Source organism: Camellia sinensis, chromosome 10 (assembly GCF_055761805.1).
Source record: "Camellia sinensis isolate YWXY chromosome 10, ASM5576180v1, whole genome shotgun sequence".
Taxonomy (NCBI): Eukaryota; Viridiplantae; Streptophyta; class Magnoliopsida; order Ericales; family Theaceae; genus Camellia; species Camellia sinensis.
Genome location: NC_138970.1, coordinates 37,761,566 through 37,773,285, shown reverse-complemented (window position 1 = coordinate 37,773,285; position 11,720 = coordinate 37,761,566). Strand labels below are relative to the sequence as shown.

At 32.5% G+C, this 11,720-nt stretch overlaps 1 long non-coding RNA gene across 1 annotated transcript; it reads right to left on the bottom strand.

Moving 5' to 3' along the window:
• On the bottom strand, positions 1–11,423 carry LOC114321336 (uncharacterized). Its single transcript, XR_003650244.2, has 2 exons — positions 10,974–11,423; positions 1–468 (listed from the first exon to the last, which is right to left on the bottom strand). It is a non-coding gene; the product is annotated as an uncharacterized LOC114321336 (long non-coding RNA).
• Positions 11,424–11,720: the final 297 nt, after the last annotated feature.

The window sequence follows — 11,720 nt, the reverse complement described above, 5'->3', positions numbered from 1 at the left end:
ATTTAAATTTTAATTTTAAATCAACGATTTAAAAACATTTCTCAACCTCCTAAGTACACCAAAAAAATTAACTAAAATTTAAGTTGAATGACCAAATTGTGGCTACACTTAAGATCAGGCAGATTACATAATACCAAAAATCACTTCTTTTTTTTTTCTTCCTCCTTTCTCTTCTTTGTTGTCATCGTCGTCTTCTTCTTCTCACATCTCTAAAGCAGTTTTCTTCACATGGATCATACTAGTTTGGCAGCCGATTTGAAGGAATTAAGTGTCTCACCCATAATTAACCCAGTACTCATCATCCATGGAAGTCCACAGCTCGAATCAGACCCTTCATGGATTCTGGAAGTGATGCTCAATTGGAGAGCATGGATGATGGAGAGTGTGTGTACCGAATTAGAAAGCAGATGTTGACCAGAACGTAGTCATTTAGGAGATTGCCCAGATTCAGTTTATGGAGTCGCTAGTCTTCAGATTGAGGTTGAGATTAGAATAGGAGATTATGATCTGTGATAGGAAGCTCTCGGAACAGTATTGTTCAATAATTTTAGATCAGATTTTAAACAACTTTCATTGCAGACAAGCTCTTTCAATACATGTATATTCGTTGATAATTTTGAATTTCATTTGCATTTTGTTTTATACTATAGCAAACAGTTTTCTTATCGCAAATTATACTGTAGTTTGTTTATTGCGTCGATTAGGTCAAAACAATTCTAATTGCAACAATTTTAAGGTTGGGTATAGCTTCTTTTTTTTTTAATTTTAATTTTTATTTTTTTAATAACATTTTTATCATTTTAGTAAAGTTTTTTATTTTTTTTTATTTTTAAAAAAGAAATCTTTTCAAATTTAAGTACAAATGAACTCGACTGACTTAAAAAAAAAAATTAAAAATAATAATTTGAAAAAAAGTCTATTAAAAAAAATAAGTTGACTTTTACTTTTTTTTTACTTCTTTTAAATATATATATATATATATATTGGAAAATGAGTGGGTGCACTAATTAGTGCTACCACTAATGATGTGACAGTAGGCCTCCACCATGAATGATTTGATGTTTTGACCTTGGTGTTGTATTTTTTTTCTTTTTTTATTGAGTGTCATGTCATTAGAGCTCTTTTTAGAGCTCCAAAATTAGTGATCTCTATCATTGTTGATATATATTTTTTTGTCCAACAATGATTCATCCCACTAAAAACATCACCACGAATAGCACTAATGCATTAAAAAAAGTAAAAAAATAAAATAAAAAATACAACTCCAAGAACAAAATATCACATCATTAATGACGGGACCCACTGCCACCTAATTGGTGGGAGCACTAATTAGTGCTCCCAAGCATTTTTCTTTTTTGTCTTTGTAAATACTTTTGAATTTATTTTTTCGTTATTTTTTAGATCCTTTTAAAATAGATGGAATTGAAAAGAAAAAAGATTTGACACAAACTTTTTAAATTTCACTAAAGTAAAAAAAATTTAAAAATTCTAATTCGTCAATTAATGGACAAAATAGTTATTTTATTATCCTGGAATTGATTTAGAAGTTGTTGCCAGTAATAGGTCCAGTGGTATTTTTTTTTTTTTGGTGATAATTTCATACTTTGTGAAATAGTTTGGTGAGAAATCCTAAAAGACATTTTGAATGTGTTTGATTCAAAGGATTAGGGGGGATTATTTACTGTTCGGATTGCTTATCTAATGGAGGGAGATGTCCATCGTTTGGTGCAATTTTAGTCCACCGGATATGGAGTCTAGATGGACTCCATATCCCTCATATGAGGGACTAGACAATCCTAGGGGGAGGTGGGATTATTTTCATAGAATTGATATCCCATGGGACTAATGTGTAAAATGCCCATTTTACCCTCATGTTATCACTTAGTAAACAATTGAAAAAAAATAAAATAGTCTTTTAAACATTTATAAATTATTTTTTAGTGTTGTTAATTTAAAATTATATATTAAGGCCAAGTTTGGCATATTGTAAAAAAGTCAAAAAGTCAAAAAGTTATTTAAAAAGTTAAAAAGTTAACACTATTCACCAAAAGTCAACAATTACGGCTGCACAACTCTCAATCCTAATTTTTCCCTACAAATCAATTTTTACAATTTTTTATTACACATTTTTTCATAAAAATTCAAAAAGTTAATCCAAACATTCATATTTTCTTCTTCAATTTTTTAGTCCAAAAAGACAAAAAGTGCACTTATTTAGGACACCCCAAACAACCCCTAAATAAAAAATATAAATTATAAATTATAAATTTAATTTAATTAAAAATAATAAATTAAATTTTTTTAGTGTTGTTAAATTATAAATTATAAATTATAAATTATAAATTATAGATTACAAATTTACAATTATATATTAAATAAAAAATATAAATTATAAATTACAAGGGTAAAATAATTTTTTGAACATTTATTATTATCCAGTTCGTCCAACCAAACATTGATTCACTAAAAATAGTTCTTTCCAAATATCTAATCCCATGAGAAAACAAACACGGGATACACATCCAATCCAACCAAATAGTCCGGCGGATTCACAATCCCAAGATTTAAGTCCGATAGATTTTAATCCCCCTTATCCGATTTTAATCTCCCTTTTCCGGTCCGTCCAATTAAACACATCCTTTGTCTCTAATTTTATCCATAAACTTTTTTTATCTGTTTGACTTTTCGTTGACTATCTGTTTAATTTTTTCGTCTATCTTTTCAATTTTTTTTGTCTATCTGTTCAATTTTTTCTATCTAATTTTTCTATCTATTCAAATTTTTATGTGTAAATTTTTTGCTTGTCCAAATTTTATCTGTGCAAATTTTCTATCTATCCAAATTTTACTTGTCTAATTTTTTACCTATTTAATATTTTTATCGGTACAAATTTTCAAATATTACACTCAAATCGTATCCGTTCAAATTTTGCAATGAACAAGCCTTCCTTAACCTCACTTCTCAATTAACTAGTGTTTCTTGAATCTTTGTCACTCGACAGTTTGGTCAAGAATTCTCTATATGCCAAAATACTCTACACTCATATCTGATTCATACCAAAATGAACAATCTGGTTCAGCTACTAATTATTGTACTTTGTAGATTAACATTTTTAAAAAAAATTGAATATTGTATTTTTTATTTTAAAAAAATTGAACAATCTGATTCATACCAAAATGAACAATCTGATTCATATTGAATATTAATAATCTGATTGATACCAAATTGAATATTGTATTCATACGAAAATGAACAATCTGATTCATACTAAATTAAATATTGTATTTTTTATTTTTAAAATTTTGAATCTGATTCATATCTGATTCATACCAAATGCAATATTGTATTTTTTATTTTTTAAATAAAAAATTGAAGCACCGAAGACACGTTCATCAGAATCATCTTCTGCATTCGCATGTAACTTAATACTTGGACATGGATTCATAGTAAGAAAACTCAAAATACAAGCAATACGAAGTAATATCTTCGCAATATGCAAGATCCATAGAACACAAAGCCAAATCCACACTATAGTTACTGTTGGACCAATCTTCTGTGTAAATAAAATAACTAGAAATAAATTCAAACAAAATAAATAAATAACATACCAGATTTATTTTGTCGAACCAAATAAAATTACAAGATCAAGTCAAGTGTGTGACACTTTGTCCTTAAGACAGATTCGCCCCGCTACGGTGCTTACGGTTGAGTGGCGTCTATCTCCCAGGATACAATGATCTTCACAAATTTATAGAAGCACTTCAAATAAATTTGTTCGGCGAACCAAACCTTGTGTTCTAATACTCTCTTTAGAAATTTTTCCTAAACTAGAATGAAGATCAAAATGTAAGATAAAATCTGGACAAACAAAAAAGGAACCAAATATCACTAATTTTTCCGGATCCTAGAACTGCTGGAAAAACTTTGTATATATAGGCAACCAAAAATAGATCCCAACAGGCACCACTTTAAAAGTGAATAGGTGCACACCAATCATTTAATCAATGCACTCAACAATTGAATAGATTAACTGCTAGCAACCGTAGCAGTTTAATTACCTGTTTTCCAAACAGCCCAAAAAACCCGAATCTGTTTAGGCCTATAAGAACCTGTTTGAGGTTGGGACTATATTTAAACAAACCATTGAAATAAATATATAGTAAACAATTAGAATATATATATAAATATATTAAACTAATTGAATGTATATATTAAACTATTTGAATAGTTTATTAAATAAATGAAAATGTACAAACTTTTAGGAAATCACTAAGGAACCTAAAATTTGAATTTAGAATTAAATTAAATTCCCACAATTACAAATTTTAGGAAACCACTCAGGAAACCAAAATTTGAATTTAGAATTAAATTGAATTCCCACAATAATTTTTATTGAAAAAATTCAAATGAATTTTATCTAATAAAAATTAATGTTAGACCCGAAAACGACGTCAACTCCCATTCACTCATAAATGGTTTTGACGTTCCGTCTTCACCTCTATGGACCCACCCCAAAAGACGTTTGAGGTCCACCCAAATTGGGCTAAATAATATGCCTATATAAAACCATTTTTTCCAACAATCCCCCACATGAATGGAATTTGACGGAGAGAAAATGCAACAACATGATCTAATTACAGAGAGTATAGAAATTAGAAATATTCTGCAAAGGATAGGTAGCTTTTGGCTTTGAACCTTCCCTTGTGAGACACTATCGGATTTACTAGCTAACCAGTGAACATGATGTCTTGAACTGTTCAGCCGTTTGTGTAAACCAAGACAATAGAACTCACACAGTATATTCCCAGACACAGTTTAGTTCTCACTATTGTGTTCATTTTGGCCCTGAACAACCTGGTCTTTCATGAGTGCTCTAAAGATTTGTAGCCCTTCACAAATCTTATAGAACCGGCCCAGTTCACACTCACATAGGTGATTCTTATGAAAAGTATCCTGCCATACTCCACTAGGTTTACCTAGATATAAGAATCATTAAAATTTTACTTAACCTCAAACGCTGCAGACATCACTTATTTTATCATAGAAATGGGTAGGAGTTGGACTCCACAGTGATCCTTCTGAGTCAATCACAACTCGGTTGTCCCTTTGAACCTAGATCTTGGGATCTCCAGTCAACTAGGTTGGGTTGCCGTTGTGGTAACTCTTATTTAATAGGCTTTAATCCCATTCCCCTCGATGAATTCTCAACTAACTCTCTTGCTAACCCTTTGGTTAGTGGATCCGCTATGTTGTCTTTAGACTTAACATATTCTATGGAAATAATTCCATTAGAGAGTAGTTGTCGTACGGTGTTATGTCGACGACGAATGTGTCGTGACTTACCGTTATACATATGACTCTGTGCTCTACCAATTGCTGATTGACTATCACAATGTATGCATATAGCAGGCACCGGTTTTGGCCATATTGGAATATCTTCAAGGAAGTGGCGAAGCCATTCTGCCTCTTCCCCTGCTTTGTCTAAAGCTATGAATTCAGATTCCATAGTAGACCTAGCAATACAAGTCTGTTTGGAAGATTTCCAAGATACAGCCGCCCCACCAAGAGTAAAGACATACCCACTGGTGGACTTCGAGTCTCTAGTATCCGATATCCAATTTGCATCACAGTATCCTTCAAGTACTGCTGGATATCTAGTATAGTTAAGCCCAATATTACGAGTAAATCGGAGATATCTTAGAACCCTTATCATTGCTTTCCAGTGTTCTACTCCCGGATTACTCGTATATCTACTTAATTTACTTACTGCATAAGCTATATCTGGGCGAGTGCAGTTCATCAAGTACATTAAGCTTCCAATAATTTGGGCATACTCTAATTGAGAAATACTTTCCTGTACATTTTTAGAAAGATACAAATTAACATCTACAGGAGTTCTAGCAAGATGATCATCATCTTTGCTGAATTTGTCAAGTATTTTCTCAATGTAATGAGATTGTGACAAAGCATATCCTTCTGATGTTTTGGTAATTTTCATACCAAGTATTACATCAGCAATGCCCATGTCCTTCATGTCAAAATGTTTATTCAACATTTTCTTGGTAGTTTTAATCATGTCATTATTACTACCAATGATGAGCATATCATCTACATAAAGACATACAATGACATAACCTTTATCTGTGTTTTTAATATAAACACATTTGTCACACTCATTAATTTTAAATCCATTTGACATCATTGCCTTGTCAAATTTCTCATGCCATTGCTTTGGCGCTTGTTTTAAACCATATAATGATTTAACCAATTTACACACTTTCTTTTCTTTCCCTGGAACAGAAAACCCTTCTGGTTGTTCCATGTAAATTTCTTCATTTAACTCACCATTTAAGAAAGCGGTTTTAACATCCATTTGATGAATTTCTAGATTGTATAGAGATGCAATGGCAATTAGCATTCTAATGGATGTGATTCTAGTAACCGGTGAGTATGTGTCAAAGTAATCTAGACCTTCTTTCTGTCTAAAACCTTTGACTACAAGTCTTGCCTTGTATTTATCTATTGATCCATCCGCTTTCAATTTTCTTTTGAAAATCCACTTGTACCCAAGAGGTTTACAACCTGGTGGCAAGTCCACTAATTCCCAAGTGTGATTTTGCAAGATGGATTCAACTTCACTGTTGACAGCTTCTTTCCATAAAGGAGCTTCAGGACTGGACATAGCCTCTTTAAAAGTTAAAGGCTCATTTTCTAACAAATATGTTAGAAAATCTGGACCAAAAGATTTTGAGGTTCTAGCACGTTTACTACGCCTAAGTTCCTCTTCCTCATTTTGATCTAACTCTTGTTCTTGATCATGTTCTTGATCCTGACTAGTAATAGCATCAAAAGATCTTTTATTAGTACTAGTCTCTTGTCCAATCTTCTTTGGAAATACATGTTCAAAGAAAGATGCATTCCGAGATTCAATAATAGTATTTACATGCATTTCGGAATGTTCTGATTTATGAATCAAAAACCGATATGCACTACTATTCTTAGCATAACCAATGAAAATGCAATCAATGGTCTTAGGACCTATCTTAGTCTTTTTAGGACTAGGAATAGCCACTTTAGCCAAACACCCCCACACTTTTAAGTATTTGTAGGATGGTACTCTTCCATGCCACAATTCGTAAGGTGTTTGATTCACTTTCTTTCGGGGTACTTTATTTAAAATATAATTAGCAGAAAGTATTGCTTCCCCCCACAAGTTCTGAGGTAATCCAGAACTAATTAACATGGCATTCATCATTTCTTTTAAAGTCCTATTTTTCCTTTCAGCAATTCCATTTTGCTGAGGTGAGTAAGGAGCAGTGGTTTGATGAATTATTCCACGTTCTTTACAAAACTCACCAAAAGGTGATTCATATTCACCACCTCTATCACTTCTAAGTTTCTTGATTTTCTTACCAAGTTGATTTTCAACTTCATTCTTATATTGAATGAAAGTTTCCAAAGCTTCATCCTTGGTTCGAATTAAATAAATATAACTATATCTAGTATAGTCATCTATAAAAGTGATTACATACTTTTTTCCACCTCTGGTTTGAATTGATTTAAAATCACAAATGTCACTATGAATTAATTCAAGTGGTTCCGTACTTCTTTCAATTGAATGAAAAGGAGTTCTAGATAATTTTGCCTCAACACAAATTTCACATTTATGATTTGAATCAATGTCAAATTTAGGTAAACATTCCATATTAATTAATCTACGCAAAGATCCATAATTAACATGTCCTAGTCTACCATGCCATAAATTTGAAGACTCAAGCAAGTAAGAAGAAGATGTAGTTTTATTAATAACTGAGGGTACAACGGTCATTACATTTAACTTGAAAAGGCCATCAGACATGTAACCTTTTCCTACATACATCCCATTCTTAGTAAGTACAAATTTATCACTCTCAAATACTAGCCTAAACCCATTCTTACTCAACAAAGATCCGGAAACAAGATTCTTGCGAATGTCCGGTACATGCAGCACATTGTTGAGAGTGAGTTCCTTTCCAGATGTCATCTTGAGTACAATCTTTCCTTGTCCTTCAACTTTGGAAGTTGAGGAGTTGCCCATAAAAAGTTGTTCACCATTATCCACTGTAGAATAAGATGTGAACATCTTTTTGTCGGCACAGATATGGCGAGTAGCACCAGTGTCCACCCACCATTCTTTAGGATTTCCGACAAGATTTGCCTCGGAAACAACTGCAGAAAGATTGATGTCATCGACACCATTGGAAATATTATCCACTTCGGTCATGTGGGCTTGAGCAGGCTTCTTGCTTGTTCTTCTTTTGTTTTTGCCTTTGCTACGGCAATCTTTGGCCCGATGTCCCTCTTTGTCACAGATGTAACATTTGCCATTAAACTTGTACTTTTTATTATCCCCCCCTTTAGAGCCTTGTGATGAACTTTCTCCAGAAGACTTTCGTTTCTTGGTTTTTGAAGTATGTTCCACCACATTTGCCTTAGACTCCATAGGATGCTTACCAGCCCGCTTTTCTGAATTGCGGTTATCCTCCTCAATCCTCAAACGCACAATTAACTCATCCATAGAAATTTCTTTGCGCTTATGTTTGAGGTAGTTCTTGAATTCCTTCCAGCCTTTTGGTAATTTTTCAATTAAGGCTGCAACTTGAAAGGATTCACTGAGAGACATATCTTCTGCGTGAATGTCATGCAGAATGAGTTGGAAATCTTGAGCTTGGCTGATCACAGTTTTTGAATCAACCATTACAAAATCCAAGAATCTACCAACCACAAATTTCTTTGAGCCGGCATCTTCCGTTTTGTACTTTTTCTCCAACGATTCCCAAAGTTCCTTTGCAGTCTTGATTGGACTGTAGACGTTGTATAATGTGTTGTCAAGTCCGTTCAAGACGTAATTTCGGCAAAGGAAATCGGCATGTTTCCAGGCATCAACCGCAGCAACCACTTGCCGGTCGGTTTCATCCTCTTTCAGGATAGGAGCATCTTCACGGAGGAAACGAGCCAGGTTCAGAGTTGTAAGATAGAACAACATTTTCTGTTGCCATCTTTTAAAGTCAGTTCCTAAGAACTTCTCTGGTTTTTCACCGTGATTTACCGGTACTGTTACAACAGGAGAGGGGGTTGGCGTCATTGCAGCCACCACAGCAGTACTTGTTTGGGCATTTGTTTCAGTAGCCATCAATTCTAATATATAAAACAAAATTATAATTAGAATTTACACTACACAGAAAATTAAACCAAATTCACAGAATAAAATTCCGTAAAAATAAAAGAAACAAGAATGTAACTTTTATTTTCCAATTAATTTGAAAATAAAATAAAATTTTATTTAAACAAATTAATTCCACAGAATATTAAATTCTGTAAAATAAAATAAATAAAAACTATAACTTTTATTTATCAATTAATTTGGAAATAAAATAAAATTTTATTTAACCAAAATAATTCCACACAAGAAATTAAATTCTGTAAAAATAAAAGAAATAAAAACTATAACTTTTATTTTTCAATTAATTTGGAAATAAAATAAAATTTTATTTAACCAAATTAATTCCACACAGAAAATTAAATTTCTGTAACACTTCAATAATTAAAATACTGAAACAGAATTTTAATTAAAGAAAACTCAGAAAATAATTTCTAAAAACCAAAATTAATTTCTGAAAAAATTCCACAAAAATATATTCTGAATTGTTAATGACACCAGTATCGTACTACTAATTATTGTCAAAGAAAAGAGACAGTATATTACTACTATCTGTCAAATAGCATATAATCACTATTTGTTTTTCCAACCAGAATATTATTTTGTAAATTCACAGAAAATAATTTTCTTCCGAAATTATTTACGAAGAATGAAAAAGGAAAACAAACGAAAAATTCTGTAAACAGAATAATTCGAATCTGTCTTAAGATTGTTGGACCAATCTTCTGTGTAAATAAAATAACTAGAAATAAATTCAAACAAAATAAATAAATAACATACCAGATTTATTTTGTCGAACCAAATAAAATTACAAGATCAAGTCAAGTGTGTGACACTTTGTCCTTAAGACAGATTCGCCCCGCTACGGTGCTTACGGTTGAGTGGCGTCTATCTCCCAGGATACAATGATCTTCACAAATTTATAGAAGCACTTCAAATAAATTTGTTCGGCGAACCAAACCTTGTGTTCTAATACTCTCTTTAGAAATTTTTCCTAAACTAGAATGAAGATCAAAATGTAAGATAAAATCTGGACAAACAAAAAAGGAACCAAATATCACTAATTTTTCCGGATCCTAGAACTGCTGGAAAAACTTTGTATATATAGGCAACCAAAAATAGATCCCAACAGGCACCACTTTAAAAGTGAATAGGTGCACACCAATCATTTAATCAATGCACTCAACAATTGAATAGATTAACTGCTAGCAACCGTAGCAGTTTAATTACCTGTTTTCCAAACAGCCCAAAAAACCCGAATCTGTTTAGGCCTATAAGAACCTGTTTGAGGTTGGGACTATATTTAAACAAACCATTGAAATAAATATATAGTAAACAATTAGAATATATATATAAATATATTAAACTAATTGAATGTATATATTAAACTATTTGAATAGTTTATTAAATAAATGAAAATGTACAAACTTTTAGGAAATCACTAAGGATCCTAAAATTTGAATTTAGAATTAAATTAAATTCCCACAATTACAAATTTTAGGAAACCACTCAGGAAACCAAAATTTGAATTTAGAATTAAATTGAATTCCCACAATAATTTTTATTGAAAAAATTCAAATGAATTTTATCTAATAAAAATTAATGTTAGACCCGAAAACGACGTCAACTCCCATTCACTCATAAATGGTTTTGACGTTCCGTCTTCACCTCTATGGACCCACCCCAAAAGACGTTTGAGGTCCACCCAAATTGGGCTAAATAATATGCCTATATAAAACCATTTTTTCCAACAGTTACGAGATCAGATCTGTACCTTGATCTAGAAGAAGAGAGAGAAGACACAAAAGCTTCGAGATTAGAGAATCTGGTTCAGATTATGGTTTAGGATAGCGCAGATATGAAATAGAGCTTCCTCGCTTCTGGCTCGCCATCGCACACAAGTTATACCTACGGCGACTATGGATCTGCAGATTTGGCTGCTCAATGAACGGCAGCGCAATACGACGGTGGACGACGGCGGATCAGATTTGAGATTGAAGGCTTTTAGAGAAATAGAAAGAGAAAATAAGAAGAGATGTGAATGTTTAAGAGAGAGGAAACGAGAGGAGAGAGAGAGAGAGAGAGAGAGAGAGAAGGTGCAGATCGGCGGTGACAGAGGAGATCGACTGTGACGGAGCTGGTCGATGGTGAAGATGAAGAGGAGAGTGAGAGCTAAGGTTTGGAGAGGAAGAGAGACAGGTGTTTGCAATTGAGAGGAGAGGGTCTGCCGTGTATGTGATATATATAGGGGTGTTTTGGTCATTTTGTCTAAACTAAAATATTTCCACACCTTAACCTTTGGAGAAATTCTATTTTCACGCACCAAATTATCTCAGTGTACATCTTTTTTCAATCCACACATTTAGTAATTTGATTTATACTTCTCTATCTCAATCTCCATAATTCACATTCCAAACATATCATCACTTTCTCTGTGCACATCATCTACTTCCATCTTTCCTCAAACAATGCATTACGGAATAGTAAGTTCCCCTGTCCAAACCCTTGCTGTAAATGCATC